Source organism: Diabrotica undecimpunctata, chromosome 1 (assembly GCF_040954645.1).
Source record: "Diabrotica undecimpunctata isolate CICGRU chromosome 1, icDiaUnde3, whole genome shotgun sequence".
In the NCBI taxonomy this organism is placed as follows: Eukaryota; Metazoa; Arthropoda; class Insecta; order Coleoptera; family Chrysomelidae; genus Diabrotica; species Diabrotica undecimpunctata.
The window spans coordinates 129,485,916-129,498,586 of record NC_092803.1 but is presented as its reverse complement, the minus strand read 5'-3'; the positions used below and the strand labels follow the sequence as shown (position 1 = coordinate 129,498,586).

At 34.5% G+C, this 12,671-nt stretch overlaps 1 protein-coding gene across 2 annotated transcripts in view; it reads right to left on the bottom strand.

Moving 5' to 3' along the window:
• The window catches only part of SPR (G protein-coupled sex peptide receptor), a 1,160,093-nt gene that overhangs the window by 330,807 nt on the left and 816,615 nt on the right, over positions 1 to 12,671 (bottom strand). For both annotated transcript variants that reach the window (XM_072519558.1, XM_072519552.1), the window contains one exon: positions 9,271 to 9,343. The gene's annotated coding sequence lies outside the window, so the exon portion shown is untranslated. The remainder of the gene's footprint in view (positions 1 to 9,270; positions 9,344 to 12,671) is intronic.

Here is a 12,671-nt window from a genome sequence, read left to right as displayed (position 1 = left end):
GTATCCAAGATAGCATTAATAATGGAAGACACAATTAAATTTTAAGCAAAAAGCTTCATAGGGAATATTATGCAAGTATATTTTAATATTAGGTTCATTTTATAATGTAAAGTTTATTTTAAAAAGGCAGTCAAGCAATATATTACTATAATAAAAAAGGTTACTGATTTATAGCGTTAATTAAAATTTTAATTTCATTTTAATGTTTAGATATTTCCAATATCTAAAATGAATTTTGCAATAAAAAAAATAACGATTTTATCAACTTATACCTATTTACGATATGAAAGAGCTGAAAATTCCTAACAAGTTAATTAGTCAACTGAAAATTTCTTTGGAATTAATACGAAATGAAATCATTTCAAAGGAGAAAGGAGAAAGTTCAAAGAAATTTAATCAGCTGTTCAAGACGCTTTTTAACTTTAAGGCGAGAGCATGATAATATATATATATATATATATAAAAAAACAATATTTAGACTTGATCGACAGTGTTTATCGTCTGTAGGTACCAAAACGATAATAAATTAAATAAAAAATATGATGCACATGCAAGACAAATAAATATAAAAAAAGAATAAACATTTTTCTTTTTAATTAATCGATAATCGATAAAGTGTTTCTATTTTATAGTTATAGAAAACTTTGACGTTTACTAAATATCGTCACTATATTATTTATGGGAGATAAAATCAATCATTTATGGCAACTAGCAATATATTGGAATTTGAACTAATAAAAAGTTTACTTCTTCTTCTTCAGATGCAAATCCACTAATGGATGTTAGCGATCACATGTTCCATTAATTCTATATTTCTTGCAATATGTATCAGAGATTGTATGTCGTTAATCCCTGTCCATTGCCTTATGTTTCGGAGCCAGGACATTTTCTTGCGTCCCATTCCTCGCTTGCCTTCAATTTTACCCTCGATTATAAGTTGGAGGAACTGGTATTTTTCATTTCGCATGATGTGACCTAGATACGCCGTTTTCCTTTTCTTGATGGTTTCGAAAAGTTGGCGTTCTTGGTTTATTCTTTTAAGGACATCTATATTTGTGATATTTGCTGTCCATGGTATTTTTAGGATACGGCGATAGAACCACATTTCAAAAGCTTCTAATCTGTTTATATCCCTCGTTTTGAGTGTCCAGCCCTCTACGCCATATAGCAGCACTGACCACACGTAGCACTTAGTAAACCTTAGTCTCAGTTGAAGATTGAATTCTGAACAAGTCAGTACCTTCTTGAATTTTACAAAAGCTTGTCGAGCTTGCTCAATGTAACATTTTACTTCCCTGTCCGATGCCCAGTCTTCAAAAAGCCACGATCCCAGGTATTTAAATTTACTCACTCTTTCAATGGACTTAGTATTCAGTGTTATGGTGGAGTTTTCAAGTGCATCCACTTGGTTTTTGATGCTTATGATGATCATAAATTTGGTTTTTTTGGTATTAATCTCTAATCCCATTCGCTTACTGTATTCTCCGATTATAGTGACAAGTTGTTGAAGATCGACTATGTTGTCACAAATTAAGACACCATCATCAGCATATCGTATGTTGTTGATCAATACTCCATTCACTTTGATTCCCATCTTTGCATCCTCCAAAGACTCTTGAAATATGGCTTCCGAATAAATGTTAAATAAAAGAGGGGAAAGCACACATCCCTGTCGAATGCCCCTTCTTATATTTATGGGTTTGGATATAGAATTGTCTATTTTTAACTGTGCCGTTGGATGCCAGTACAAGTTTTCAATGCATCTTATGTCTTTTTGGTCTATATCAACTTTCTTGAGGATCTGCATTAACTTGTGGTGTTGGACACGATCAAACGCTTTCTGGTAATCTAAAAAGCATAGGAACACATCCTTCTTCTGATCGTAACAATTTTGGACCAGCACCTGTGTTGCTACTATTGCTTCTCGTGTTCCTAAACCTTGCCTAAACCCGAACTGGGAGTCATTGATGTCCCATTCACATTTTTTGTATAATCTTTGATGTAGTATTTTTAAGAATATCTTTAAAGTGTGACTCATCAGGCTAATGAGTCTGTGATCCTCACATCTTTTTGCATTGACTTTCTTGGGCAGGGGAATAAAGGTAGAGTGTAACCACTGTTGAGGATAGCAGCCAGTTTCATAAATTAAGTTAAATATTTTGTGTAGTGCTAAAATTCCCCTTTCATCCAGTAATTTGAGTATTTCTGACGGGATTTCATCTGGTTCAGATGCCTTATTGTTTTTTGAATTTAATATTGCCTTTTCTATCTCCTCTTGATTGAAGGGCCAGTCAGCAAAAAGTTTACACCAGTCTACATATCCAAACAGTTTCGCAGTGAGTTGTGTAAGGGTACTATCGCTTACTAATAGTCGTTCCAATTCTTTTTTAGATAATTCACATATCGTCCGAACATTTAAGATCACACACATATACAGTTATATTGTCTCCAACCCACAAAAAACATATTTATATATTTTTCCAAACGAGTCACAAGTACTTCTTTTTTCTTATATATAAGCCGTGTAACATACCGGAAGAGAGAGATATCTTTGGGCATTTTAAATACCTTGATTTAAAATATTCTACATAAATAACTGGGTTTTATAAAGTTTATTTCCCATTGAATTCCTCATTTGCTCACAGAAGAGTAAAAGCGGTTTGCGTGAATTGGTGTCGAAAAATCAAAAATAAACGTCAATCTGCTATGTGAATGTTTCACGATGAGGAAAAACCAACAAAAGTGAACCGTTCTTGAAATGTGTAAAAAAAATGGTAGCAACTTTTGTGTCAAAATCTAGTCATGTGGCAACAATTACGCGAGAAGATTAAACAAAGGATATTTCTGATTGGTGTATAACCGCTGGTTTACCAGAAGTTAAGGCGAAACTTCGACAAAGCAACACACAACGGCAAATCATCCTACGTCAGGACAATGCAAGTGCGTACACTGCCCAAAAGACAATAGAGTTTTTGGAGCTTTAAAATATTGAATTGTTAAACCATCCACCGTATAGCCCCGATTTAATTCAATACCACTTCTTCACGTTCACAAAAATCAAGAACTCAATGCGTGTTTAGCGATTCCAGTCAGAAAAAGCCATCGTTTCCTTTAAAACAGCGATTTTAAGACTCAAAATTAAAATAGCTGTTTTCCAATTGGTTTAAACGTATGCAAAATGTATTGATTTTGGTGCGACATATTCCTAGATTCAGTTTTTACTTTTGCCACTTTTAGGTCACGTAGTTATAGAATAACCCCCTTATATTGACGAAAAAAGTTTAAAATGAAAAGACGCATTTAAAAAACTGCTTACAATTTAATATTTGTCATAAAAGAGTGAGTTTATTATCTTCTTTTTCTTTCTTTTGACAAATAAATTTTTTCAATTCTGAAAACAAGTATGAAAATATCCTTTGAAAAAGTTTATTACTTTTAACTTAACAAAAAATGTTGCATTTTTAATTTAAAAATTTATATTTAAAAGTAATTGTGTTCGCAATTACTTTGAAAAATGTACAGGAATTTTTAATATTTAAAAGATGAATAAATTTTATTTAGCAGATCTGACATTAGCAGATGGTCTACAACGTCGTGTAAACGTAAATATTTTCGATGTAGATGTTAAGTTACAACATAAAACTATTCTTACACGTTTTATATCTGTCTCAGACCATGAAAACGGTCGAACCTTGCTCGGTTGCGACTTTATTCAACAAGCAAACATAATTTTAGCCTTACCTAGTAATCAGTATTATTTTGGTGAATATCCACAACTCACTTTTATTTTTGACACTGATCTAGATCCTTTATGTTCTGTGAATAATGTAAAATTTGAAAATATCAAACTACGAGATGATGAAGCACTTGTTCTTAAACACGAACAAAAAAGTACGCTTAATGATCTTTTGCATAAGGTTAGCAAGGTTTTTGAGCCAAATGATGAACCTACACCTTATGCAGAACATTCCATAGTACTATTAGATGAATCCCCAATAGCATCTCCTTCCTACAGGATGTCAGAGACCAAGAAAAATCAACTTAAGGAAGAACTAGACAAACTATTAGCGAGTGGGTGTGAGTCTCCTTACGCTGCTCCAGTCGTACTCGTTCCGAAGAAAAACAATAGTGTTCGTCTGACTGTTGACTACAGAGCTTTAAATGCAGTCACACGGGCAGACCGGTATCCCATCCCAAGGATAGATGATCTTTTACATGCCGCCAAGAAGACAGGATGTATGACAACTCTTGATCTTCGTAGTGGATATCATTTGGTTAGCGTCAAAGAGAGTGATAGAGACAAAACTGCTTTCGTGACAGCTTTTGGTACATTTAGGTATACACGTATGCCTTTTGGACTCCGTAATGCGCCATCTACTTTTTAGCGTCTGATTGACCGCTTCAGATCAGGCCTGCAAGATGTCTTTATACTACCCTATCTTGATGACCTAACAGTTATTTCGTCCAGTTTTGAAGAACACCTAGGAGACCTGAAGAAGGTATTCGAAAGACTGATCTTATACAAACTCACACTAAATCGGGAGAAATGTTCGTTTGTATGTGAAATAGTACACTACTTAGGCCACATTATTACCCTCGACGGAATTTCGCCGAATAACGAAAAAGTAGCTGCAATACTCAACATGTCGCCTCCTAAGAACGTGAAACAACTTTTAAGTTTCTTACAAACTTGCTCATGGCACAGGCGTTTCATAGAAAACTTTAAGTTTACTCTTAGTGATACGTTACGCGCCGCGCGCGAAAAGCATGAACTAACCCAGGACCGTAGAAACTCTTATCAGGACTCTCATAATCGTGACGTCGCTTTTAATGTGAGTGATCGAGTTCTCGTGGACACTCACGTCCTAAGTAATGCAAGCAAGATGCGTACATCTAAATTTGTGCCGCGTCGTGATGGACCGTATCGCTTCTCTCAGCAACCCAGATGCACCTGTTGGAAAGCACCACATATCTGCGCTGACGCCCTATCATGCAGACCCTGGAGAAGTCCCTCCAGAACCCATTGGGCCTATCCGTAGAAGAGGACGTCCGAAGAAGAATACCACTTAAAACTAGATTCTTGCCCCACATTCGAGATGATTATGTGGTGCAAAGGGGGAGACTATAACAGCCACCTGTTATGTACCCACTAATCTCCCGTACTATGCACTCAGCCGCTTCGTCAACTTCCCGAGCAGACACGAAACCGCGCGAGAGTAGCAGTTCAACAAGTGAAGCGAACCTAAAAAGAACTCCTCGTGGTTCCTTCGCGTTATGCATTTTATTTTATTGTAACAATGTTTTAAATCTCTAATATAATCTACAGTAACAAGTGTTAAACGTATATTTCGTGTACCCACCCCCATCCCACCCCATAAAGTTTATTAAATGTATGGAACAACAAATTTAATGCTCTGTTATGATCAGCTGGAGACGAGTGATCATCGCCTTTACGGCACTAATTGACAACTATTGGGAAAGTTCTTGAGGGGAATATTAATATTAATAACCAGGACAGAAAATAAAATTATTAATGTAATTTGTTGTTGAAAAATAAGGGTAAGATTGTATTATTAAAAGTTATTTATATTACAGCACTGTAATTAGGTAAAATAAGAGAAATGTTTTGATGTGAACTTGGATGTGCAAAAAATCAGTACATCAATCTACATGTGGAGTCTTACGTTGCCATATTACCAAAGATCGAATAATGTAAAATAAATTTAAACCAATAACTTTTAACAAGTTTTTACCCAGATATTTAGTGGCTCAAAACATGTACACCTGGACACTGATGATGGAATATGGATTCCGAAAACGTTTTGTTGTTGTGATATAGTCCGATTGGGTTTTTTAATAATTATATACCTTTTATAAAGGATTTTTTGCGATACATGGTATACAGCCAGCTACAGAAACTCAGTTTCCTTGTGGATCTAAATTAAAGTCTTAAAAGCTTAAATTAAAGCTTACTTTATTAAGGTATGATTTTATTGTTATATTTTATAAAGTCAAAGTCCTTAAGCTTTTTAATAATCTGAACCAAAAACATCATAGATTACTCCTTCCTGTCTCATATATAAACAAAAACTAAAAATTTGCTGTTTTACAGACAAGGAAGTTGTTTCTGACGTCACCCTTTCTAACCAGAGTAGGTTTTAAAAATTCACTAATGCATTTTTTCACCCACAGCCTGGACTATTCAAGTTTTGGAATTTTGTTAGTAGTTTTTTTTTATTTTCCATTCATCTTAAAACTTATATTGATATTATTTTTGTTGTTTAAAATATTTTTTAAAATTTGCCCATTTATGGTAGATAAATTTCATCTTAAAGAAAAATAATCTTAAAAATGAAGATAAGGTGTAGTTTCGTGTGTGAGGAGACTTTATTTGTATGTAAAATATATATATATATATATATATATATATATATATATATATATATATACCTATATATTAAATGGCCAAATATATGACCTAGGAGGACAAATTTGTTTAACTTCCCGTGCTCGAATCGGTATCAATAAAGTGTTATGATCATTTCGGCCTATCCCAGCCTCATCAGATACATGGGCTAATACAAATTCAAACTCGGAAAGTCCAAGGAATGTCTCCCAAAACTTCACTACAACAGTAGTTAGCTTACAAAGGCGCCACCTGCTTTGGCGGCTGTGAACGAAGACGATGTGATAATATCGTTTTCTTTGTCCTCTGCGCTATGCGAAATGTGTAAAAGATAAAATCTTTTAGCGAAAGCCGCTATCGCTTTATTAAATTAAACCGCCAAATATATGCCCTAGGAGGACAAATTCGTTAAACTTCCCGTGCTCGAATCGGTATCAATAAAGTGTTATGATCATTTCGGCATATCCCAGCCTCATCAGACACTTGGGCTGATACAAATTCAAACTCGAAAAGTCCAACGAATGTCTCCCAAAACTTCACTACAACAGTAGTTAGCTTACAAAGGCGCCACCTGCTTTGGCGGCCGTGAACGAAGACGATGTGCTAATATCGTTTTCTTTATTTTCTGCGCTATGCGAGATGTGTAAAAGATAAAATCTTGTAGCGAAAGCCGCTATCGCTTTATTAAATTAAACCGCCAAATATATGGCCTAGGAGGACAAATTCGTTAGCGATAGCGGCTTTCGCTAAAAGATTTTATCTTCTACACATTTCGCATAGCGCAGAGGAGAAAGAAAACGATATTATCACATCGTCTTTGTTCACGACCGCCAAAGCAGGTGGCGCCTTTGTAAGCTAACTACTGTTGTAGTGAAGTTTTGGGAGACATTCGTTGGACTTTCCGAGTTTGAATTTGTATCAGCCCAAGTGTCTGATGAGGCTGGGATAGGCCGAAATGATCATAACACTTTATTGATACCGATTCGAGCACGGGAAGTTTAACGAATTTGTCCTCCTAGGCCATGTATTTGGCCATTTAATATATATATATATATATATATATATATATATATATATATATATATATATATATATATATATATATATATATATATTACATCCAAATAAAGTCTCCTCACACACGAAACTACACCTTATCTTCATTCTTAAGATTATTTTTCTTTAAGATGAAATTTATCTACCATAAATGGGCAAATGTTAAAAAATATTTTAAACAACAGAAATAATACCAATATGAGTTTTGAAAATGAATGGAAAATAAAAAAAAAACTACTAACAAAATTCCAAAACTTGAATAGTCCAGACTGTGGGTAAAAAAATACATTAGTGAATTTTTAAAACCTACTCTGGTTAGAAAGGGCGACGTCAGAAACAACTTCCTTGTCTGTAAAACAGCAAATTTTTAGTTTTTGTTTATATATGAGACAGGAAGGAGTAATCTATGATCTTTTTGGTTCAGATTATTAAAGAGCTTAAGGTCTTTGACTTTATAAAATATAACAATAAAATCATACCTTAATAAAGTAAGCTTTAATTTAAGCTTTTAAAACTTTAATTTAGATCCACAAGGAAACTAAGTTTCTGTAGCTGGCTGTATACCATGTATGGCAAAAAAATTATTAAAATCCTTTATAAAAGGTATATAATTAAAAAACCCAATCGGACTATATCACAACAACAAAACGTTTTCGGAATCCATATTCCATCATCAGTGTCCAGGTGTACATGTTTTGAGCCACTAAATTTCTGGGTAAAAACTTGTTAAAAGTTATTGGTTTAAATTTATTTTACATTATGAGATCTTATATGTTAAGATATTAGGTACCAAGACAACCTAGAAAATGATTTGAAGTCTATCGGAATTAGAGCATGGAGAAGAGTTGCCAGAGACAAGGGCGAATGGAGGATTGTTCTGAAGAAGGCTTTGGCTTATAAAGAGCTGTAACGCCACTGATGATGATGATGATATGTTAAGATATTAGAGTTACCAGTGGATTTGATAACATGGCAACGTAAGACTCTACATGTAGATTGATGTACTGATTTTTTGCACATCCAAGTTCACATCAAAACATTTCTCTTATTCTACCTAATTACAGTGCTGTATTATAAATAACTTTTCATAATACAATCTTATACTTATTTTTTAACAAAAAACTACATCAATAATTTTTTTCTGTTATTAATATTACTATTCCCCTCAAGAACCTTCCCAATAGTTGTCAATTAGTGCAGTAAAGCCGATGATCACTCGTCTCCAGCTGATCACAACAGAGCCTTAAATATGTTATCTCATACATTTAACAAACTTCCTCTTATCGGCATCATTTAGTTTGCCATGTACCGTAGATCTGGACATGTACAGAAAGTTTTATTATAAAACACCGGTCGTCGCTGGTAGAAAAAAATGGTTTTGAGTAAGTCTTATTCTTTACCTAAATTAAACAAGAAGGTAACAAACATTTTTGTTTTGTTACTTAGTAATACAAAAAATTCTTTTAATATTTTAATTTTATCTACCTCATTCGTATTGACAATTCAGTCATAAATATATTATGTATCTTAAACTGGATGACTTTAAAATGATATTGTAAATATTTTTTAAGTGCTTTCCTATGACGGCTTTATTTGACCATAATAAAAAGGAAGTTAATAGAAAAGGAATGACGTACATTTTTTGTTCTCGATTACTCAAAAGAACAATGAAGTCGAGATTAAAAGTAACATCGTTAAAAGCGAAGATATTACAAATTTAAAAGACGAAATTCCGAAAGGAAAGCAAGTAAGTATATATAAACGATCAGGAGATGCTACTAGTATTTTGGTATTAAAGCAAAACTTACGTCATTAGAAGTGGTGCAAGTATGTCTATATGTTGACCTGTAGATGTAGCCCACACTGTTATTAACGTACGATCTGAAAAAAAAATATATTTTAAATTTATTTTCTGAATTAGGCAATAAAACGAGGCAAACGATTTATCTGCGTGGTCTCATGCATAGTAGCACTATTAAAACAGTCTAGAAAATCGTTAGTACCACCAAAATTAAAATCAGCTAAATATTTAATTACCTTATTATTATTGATTTAACCATTTCAACAATAACAACTTGCAAAAAAGATTTCTTAAAAAATCATTTCAAGTTCGTTAAGTTCGTTTAAGTTTCGTTTCGTAAGTTTGTTAAGTCTAATCAGCATCAAATCAATTCGCTTATATTAAAAAAAAGCACTAGTGAGAACCAAGCAATAACACAGATACTACAAACATCACAGAATAGATTAAATCATTTTATTGTTACAAAAGCCAATATTTACGGATTAACACTTCAAACATGCGTTTTTTTTTCTAGATTTCCATTCATCCTTTGGCTCTACAGTCCAATTAGAACCCTGGCCCCTCTTAACAAACGTCGCAACCTCCATGGATTAAAATGAAATGAAAAAAATGAATTGAAATGAATTTGTATCGAAACTATCTTACCGATTTTTCCATAGATTAATATTATTACGAACATGTATTCGACGTATCCCATATAACTGTTGCATCGAGAGACGACGAAAAGCTTCCAGATAAATCGACCGCGGGAGAGATCGACCCGTGAAACAAACGAATTAGAGGTGGACTACTCCAGAATATTCTAGTACATAATAACTTTTATATATAAGCAGACCTTCTACGAGTTAAGTTAGTTGTTAAGATACTATCGAACTTTAAACTTAATAAATAAATATATCTACATAAATTAGAACTGCTCGTTTTATTTAAAAACGGTACAGTTGGTGTCCGGTGTGAGGATAATTGATTTATTTCAAAAATAAATTCAGCATTGACTTTTGAAAAAGACTTTTTTAAAAAGTATTGTTCGTCGGGAGCATCCGCGTAGTTTGGTAGTGATCTTTGTATGAAAGAACATTTAAAAAAGTACGTGTGTGCCTGACCAAAGATGCTGCTAGTGGAACTTTCAGTAAAACAGTTGCGTGAGTAACTAGAAGAACGCGATAAAGACTGCAGCGGGTCCAAGAAGATACTCCAAGAACGAGTGAAGACTGTTCTCAATAAGAATGAATACAACCTAGAGACAGTCCATGTGTCCAAAAGATTCGATGAAACGTCTCAAATGATTATAGAAACTTCTAGAAAAAATGATAATAAATTTGAAAACGTCTCGCAAATAATTGAAGAAACTTCTAGAAAAAATGATGAAAGATTCAATGAAACGTCTCAAATTATTAAAGAAATAGCTAGACAAAACGACGAGAAACTCGAAAATGTTTCTAGAAGATTCGACGAAGTATGTATTCAGAACAATGAAAAATTTGAAGAAGTTTCTAGAACATTCGATAAGGTAGAAGAGAAGATCAAACAATTAGAGACCATGATAACTAAGAAGAAAGTGCTATCACCAGTTAATTCAGTAGTTTTAGATCCGGTAGTGACAGAAGAATCATCTAGAGACAAAACGACACATCATATGAGATTCAAATTGCCACCATTTGATGGAAAGTCTTCTTGATCCATATACCTTAGACAATTTTAACCTATTGCGACAGCCAACCATTGGACAAAACAAAAAAGCTGTTTCCTTGACTGCTGCTTTACGAGGTGATGCTGCGAATATTCTAAGATCGATTCCTAAGGGTCACAAAAAAATATTACTAGACCTTGTTCACTCGACTAGCAAACGTTAAGGAGATGCCCATCTACAACAAGTCTACAAAGTACAAATAAGAAGTAGAATTCAATGAGCAAGTAAGAATTTGCAAGAATTTGAAGCAGATGTTGCTCGTATAGCGCGGTTGGCTTATCCAGAGGTACCAGATAACATTTTGGAAAAAATTGCTGTAGATATTTTCGTCAATGGGTTGAGAGACAGTGAACTATAGAAAGCTTTACGACTAGCAAGACCGAAAGTTTTAGATGAAGCGCTCGCCATTGCCTTGAAACAGACAGAATTCATTCATTGCCCTGAAGAGAGCGACAAACAAAACGATAAACGTCTGGAGGAAATCGTACGGAAAGTAGTTTGTAACACAATGCCAAAGAGACGAGAACCCAGAGGTTGGAATGGTGGCGACGTAGGTCACATTCGCCGTAAAATGAAAGAAAATAATACAATAGTCAGAAAGCTAGAACAGATCAAACACCAGGCTGGAAAAAGTCATTAAAATGCTGATGCTCAGTCAAGACGACCATACAGTGCAAATCGTAATCATTGTCTTTAGTGTTACTGGAGCCAGTAGAATTGCTTAGTGCTAAAAGATGATCTTCTGTATAGAACCTTTGAGAACGATGATGGTACAGAATCTAAGCTTCAGTTGATTGTACCGAAAAGTAAAGTGTCAAAAGTATTGCGTCAGTTGCATGACGGTGCATGAGGTGGACACTTTGGTGCTACGAAGACTCTGCAAAAGCTTCGAGAATGGTTCTATTGGGTGAACTGTAAAGATGACGTAAGAAGATGGTGCCGGAAATATAAACTGTGTGCAACCAGTAATGGTCCAGTTGGTAAAAAGAGGGCACCCATGAAACAGTACAATGTTGATAGTCCTATGAAAAGAGTAGCAATCGACATTGCAGGTTCACTTCCAGAGACGAATGATGGAATGATGGAAATAAATATATCCTGGTAGCCATGGATTATTTTACGAAATGAACTGAGGCCTATGCGATACCCAGAAGCTGATACCGTTGCAGAGGTACTGGTTAAAGAATTCTTTAGCCGATTGGGTGTTCCCCAAAAGGGGGGATATATCTGGCAAATAGAGCCTATTATGGGTTAAAAAAATTTTTAACAACAAACCTAGTTACAAAATAAACGAAACTAGTGACATACAGAACTCTTATCAAGCCTATCTTCACCTACGCGTCGGAAACATGGACGATGACAAAGAGCGATGAAGAACGTTTAAGATGCTTTGAACGTAAAATCCTCCGAAATATCTATGGAGGAGTACAGGAGGGCGGATTATGGCGTAGACGCTATAAATTCGAACTTTACCGCTTGTATGATAAACCTGATATTATTAAGTCCATCAAAATAAACCGCCTGCGGTGGTTAGGTAACATAGAGAGAATGAATAAGATGAAACGGCCAAAACATATTTATAACCCAAGAATAGATGGAGTGAGAAGGAAGGGTAGATCCAGAGTACGATTTAAGGATCAGGTGGAGAAAGACTTGAGAATGTTGGAAGTACGAAACTGGAAAGCCAAGGCGAAGAATAGGAGAGAATGGAGACTTAT